A 6,208-nucleotide genomic window follows, 5' to 3' on the forward strand; every position below is an offset into this window, starting at 1 on the left:
CCAAATAAATGGCTTGGAGCCATAAAATACGCTATGGAGTTCAAACAAGGTTTGGATGCCCTACATACTTATTTTGACAAGTTCATGAGGTACATGACTTGGTCAAAAACAAGGTGGAAAGTCAATGGGAGCCGAATTGTGTTCCAAGTGTTTTAGAGGTTCAGAATGTCTCGATTATTTGGAATGATATAAAGACATGAAAGTCTAAAACACGAACATTATTTATCAAATTTTCTGTATTATGAATTGGACTCCTATCTAAGGATAACCTATCCAAAATTCAGTCATGGTAGACTACTGAGGAGCTTAGATATTTGATATCCCCTACGTCTTTATTGTAAGCTGCATGGAATGTTATTCGGTGCATTAAGCCCGATGTTGCTCATAATTTTTAAGCATAAAAACGTATATCGAGTGTGCACCGATGAGGCAACAGACAGTTGTTGAAGGGCTATCTTTAATACCTGAATAAGGATTAGACAAGAACTCTTCACGCATATTAATGGAGGTTGGTTTTGGAAGGCTATAGCAATAGTAGCTTCCACCATCATATGAATTATATTTAATCTAAAAGAGCTTCTCAAAGAGCTTCAAGGTCTAATGATAATGTGGTAATATTGGAAAGGTTCCAACTGGAATATCACAAAGAGCCTATTCATGAAAAATTGAATGTATGGCAAACTTTGAAAGTTATTTTTGGAAAAAGGTTAGGATCAAAAAACCAATGCTAAATAATTGTGTTTTCTTCCTAGCATAGCCACGCTAGTGGTCACCTTGGAGGATGACATCTGGGCTATGTCACAATATAAAAGGCCTGAGATCTCATCACAGGTCTAAGGAAAAATCTTAGACACCATCATCTGCTAGGGGCGATGATAGAAAGATGTAACATGTGGTTGGATCGCAGAACATCAGCAGAAACGAGAGTAGACCCAAAAGACCTAGTCGGTATCGCAGATTAGTCATAATCAGATTAATCTAAAAATATGAGCAATTTGCTTTAAGGTCAAGTGGGAAATTGTTGTAATAGGTGACCAAAAAGCCAATTAGATTGGCGGTTTTGAGAACCACTCAAACAATCTTTATTTAAGCAATATTTTCCTGACGAATATAATAAGTATTCATCTTTGGCGCATGTAACTATTGTGCTTACCAAATTACATCAACTACAACTTTAACATCACAACACATGCCCATAGACCACTTTGTAACCCATGTAGTTGGGCAGCACATTGGATGTTGGCTATGAAGGCAACTTCTGTGGGTTGGTCTGAAATGTTCTAAGTCGAAGACCTCAAATCTAGGCATTGAGAGCCCTATTGAGACCTGCACTAAGTATTGCATTCATTGGATGAGTGCAGTGTTTCATCGGCGAGAGGCATTGGATGTCTATGAAATTTCAGTGGGTTAGTTGACAAGGTGGTCAACTGACTGAACTTACACGCAGGGATCGTCATGTGGAAGCCTTAGATGCTTGGTCGTAATAACTTAAGTCCTTAGCTCCGATAGTACTAGAGTAGTCCTTAGAATTGAGAAATCACAGCAATCACGTATATGCGATGATTGCATCCTGGATTAGTACATCCATACAAGGTATATATATGTATATTAGTTATTTGAAATAACTAATGAAAACATAACACAAAAATGATCCTACCGTCCAAGCTTCTAATTTGGCCGCCTCTTGTAGAGGACCAGAGCGCACGTGAAGACAAGGACGATAAGGAGTGCTATAGGGCTGACAACCAATGGCTAGGATGTATTTTGCCCGTAATTCGAACATTTGATTTTCTAGAATTTTCTTTAGTATTAGTTAACTGTTTTAATTTTTTGGGACAAAATTGAATTTTGTCTAAAATTAAAATTGCATAATTGATTGGCCAATACACCTACTTTTTTATCATCCTTTTGATTGCAAATTTCCAGCTTGTGTTGTCTTCGTAAAATTAATTTTTGTTATATTGGACATCCTGGAGTATAATATTACATGGGATGTATATTATATGATGTATGGATGGATGATCTCGGACCCCACGACCTCTTGTAAGTTTGAGTTTATGGTTTGGCTTGTATGCTCTTGTAATGTTTCTTCTCTCTCCCTCTTGTTTTAACCTTGGAATAATGAGGCCTGGTATCTCCCTCCTTATGCATTCCCCCCACCTTCTAATTGGGATTTCTTTTCAGTTGTAATGAGAGTAGTATAGGAATTTTTTTATGAGATTTTTTATTTTAAAGCTAGCTCATGGAGAAGGTGGTCCAAGGATAAGGAGGCCCACGAAGAAATTACAAGGCCCATCTATATTTTGATGGGTAAATTACTTTGTAATAGCATAGGGCCACCTTAGACTGACCCTAGACTCGCTCCGGGCACAGTAAAGTCGCATAGGTAGCGCTTGTGATCATCCCACATGGGTATGCTTAATTATGTTGCATGCGGTGATTTCTTTATTGCTTTAGCATTTGATGTTTTGCATGTAATAAAATTATGTGATGAGGTCTCGGTAAAACATGAAAACATTAACTCTTACTTAGTTGGAGCAAGTTAAATATTAGGCCTAAAATTGACTTAGATCGAGATTGTCTTGATTTGACCAAGCCTTTCATCAACAAAAATGTGGTGAGGAAGCTACCTTACCCAAGTGTGGTCTCACAAGTTTTGGCACAGTTGGAATAAAAGAAAGCTACACCATTGTTGTGAATAAAGAACATGTTCAGCATTTTCGTATCTCACAAGTCATGGGGGGCGATGACTGAGGTGTGATTTGGTTGATGGGTCAAGCCTAGCATTGAGTAAAATAATTCTCTTGCAGTCCTCAGGATCATGTGAAGAGGTGAGGCAAAATATCTTGAGAATCTCATAGAATGAGAATAGCATCGATTGCCTCCCACGGGACCTTTTCCATGTGAATCGTAAAAGCAGGCATGGTAAACTGTTATTGTGGATCCAAAGCCCACTAGGAAATGACTTCCCAAAACCCTACTTGAGAGTGGTGGGCTTCTATATAAATAGTGAGAGAATTAAAGACTAAAAGACCATGTCTTGAACTTATCAATAGTATTACTATCATATGTTAAAATCTGTTTAATTCTATATTGCAGAACATGTCTAAGAACCCCTTAACCCTGATAATGGAGATTAATAGATTCAATGGCACGAACTACAACAACTAACTGCAAAATCTAATGATTGTCCGAGGTTTCAAGAACCAGGCTATGTCTTGGACAAGCCGCTCCTGGCGACTTCACCAGAAGGGTTTTCGCCCGAAGAACGTGTGACGTTCGAGAAGTAGCATGAGGACAACAAGAAGGTCGCAGTATCATATTAGCTTCAATGACCAATGACATCCAAAAGCAATATGAAAGGCTGAAAAACGTTCCCTCAATAATGCTTCACATGATCGATGTTTTTACGATTCCTGATAGGAATATTAGATATACTTGTACAAATATATTTTTTAGGACAAATATGACTGAAGGATCTTCTATGCAAAGTCATGCGATCAAGATGCTATTCCTCGTGAAGAAGACCTCAAAGCTGGGCTTCATAATGAGATGTACATCGATGTGATCCTCCAATCACTTCCTCCCTCCTATGAGCCGTTTATCATAAACTACAATATGAATTGACTTAAAAAGTCTATTCATGAGTTAATTAATATACTGGTCTAATAAGAGGCAATGACATACAAGTCTGCACCTATGTTACTAATAGGAGAGGCTTCAACCTCCAAACCGAAAGGCAAGAGGCCAGGCCCTAGAAGAGGAAGAAGGAAAAGGAAAAGCTGTCGCAGCCACTACTAGCGCTCCAAGCACCCTTTTTGCTCCGGTGGGAAAGAGCAAAGGGAAAGGGAAGAACGGTGGTTCACAGCGGTCGAGGGCAAAGGATGTTTGCATTCATTGCTGTGAAAAGGGGTATTGGAAGAGGGAGTACCCACAACTTCTCTCCAATCCAGCTACGTTTGTATTGAAGTAAATATGATAGTAATTCTTCTTCTTGGGTATTGCATACTTATCTCACATTTGCAATGATTTGCAGGTATTGAAAAGAAGCAGAAGGCTAAGTAAAGACAAGATGATCCAAGGCTCGGTGATGACAAGGTCGTTCCTATGGAATCAGTGGGATCTCTCAACATAGGTATTAGTGATCATATTCGTATAATATTAAAGAACTATTAATATGTACCAATCATGATAAAAAATATTATTTCCATTCCTTATTGAGACAATGATGGTTATGCATTTATGATTAATAAAAATAGTTTTTATTTGATGATTGATAACAACCTCCATGTACTTGGTATATTAACGAATGGTTTTTATATTTTCCAACAGTAATTGGATTGTAACTGCCCAGCACAAACAAAAATTATATAATCATGAAAATGCATAAATTTGGCATGTAAGGTTAGGTCATATCTCCATAGAAAGGATGAGGAAGTTGATAGAATCAAGGAGTCTAGAGGTAGATGACTTGGGTAAACTATCAACTTGCCAGTCCTGTCTAAAAGGGAAAATGATCAAGAAACTTTTTGTTTGTCATGCTTGTCACTGGTCTATTGGACTTAATCCACACAGACGTCTATGGACCATTAAATACTCCAGCTAAAAGAGGATATATTCATACTTCATAACCTTTATCTATAATCACTCATGGTATGGTTATGTTTAGCTCATGAGGTACAAGTTGAAGGCATTTGGATTATTTAAGGAATTCAAACTTGAAGTAGATATCAAACTAGCCATAAGATCAAAGGTTTTCAGTCAGATTGAGGTGGGGAATATTTAAGTGGTGAGTTCATGGATAACTTCAGAAAGAATAGAATTCTCTCTCAATGGACTCCTCCTAGAACGCCACAACTTAACGGCGTGGCCTAATGGAGAAGTCGAATCATGTTGGACATGGTTCAATCCATGAAGAGGTTTACTGAATTGCCCCTATCGTTCTGGGGAGCTCTTAAAACAATGGCCAAGTTCCTCAACATGGATCCGTCCAAATCTGTACCCCTGACGCTATATATGATATGGCACAGTCATGGTAAGAAAATATATCAAAGCATAAGGTGAAATAGAAAGGGATAAGTTTTAATGAGCATGATTTCTACTGCCTCAACAAGGAGTTCCACATAAAATTATTTTAAAATATTTATCAAATAAATAAAGTTGGATCTTTTGTTGAACCCTAATTACGGAAAAAAAAATTCTTAATATATTCGAATTTAAATATTTATTTTTTAAAACTTTGATAGGAAAGAAAATTAATTTAAAACAAATTGGAGAACCAAAAAGAAAAATAATTAAATATGTACCTGAGACTCAATTAAACTTGCCCGCAGAGCACAAGAAATGGGATTCGGCGATAGCACACCAGAATTTTCATAAGATGAATTTGAATTTGGGTCGGATGAAATAATCCGGCCAAAATCTTTAGTGTATGTTCTTGAAGAATTCTGTTGGCAAATTATACACGATGACGAATTAACAAATCGATTAAGAAAAAGGAATTAAAGAAGGAAAAAGAAAGAATCAAATGCTTGAGAAAAGGAATAATGGAGTTGCCTGCATAGAAATCATCATAGATTTCTAGAGTTTTCTACCATTTCTATGATACCGAAGGAATCAAATGTAACGTTCCTAGGTCTCTTGAGCGTAGTACTTTATGGACTTGAACAGTAATTTGCAATGAGTAAGGCGTGAGCAAATGTGAAGTGGGAGTGGTTGAGTGAGAGAGTGTGAGTAAATGTTGTGCGTGTTTGTGTAAGTGTTTCAAATAACAAAGCTCGATTGGGTTTAGCGGAAGCCTTGAAATTGACGTTCTGTCTTTTTCTCATAATATTTATCTACTAATTTCTTCTTTTTTGGTTTGTCTTTATTTAATGTTATTGTAATAATTAGACAAGAATCAATTTCAGAAGGAAAGTATATAGTCATGCTATCTATGAATGCAATACAATAAATTATATTCTACATCAGATTCCTCTAGAAATGGCCGAAAAAAGGAGAGATAACATCTACGAAAATTAATTAGAGAGTTCATCAATATGTACATATTGTTGTATTGTAATCAACCATTTATTTTTACAAAATTCTTTATATACAACTCAAGTTTTTAGTAAGATTGAAAAACCTAAAGTAGTGATGAAGTTAAAATCGATACTCAAAAATGAAAAATTAATCATGTATACCTTTCTTTATATACAACTCAAGTTTT

This window comes from Sesamum indicum, unplaced genomic scaffold (assembly GCF_000512975.1).
Source record: "Sesamum indicum cultivar Zhongzhi No. 13 unplaced genomic scaffold, S_indicum_v1.0 scaffold00126, whole genome shotgun sequence".
Lineage (NCBI taxonomy): Eukaryota > Viridiplantae > Streptophyta > Magnoliopsida > Lamiales > Pedaliaceae > Sesamum > Sesamum indicum.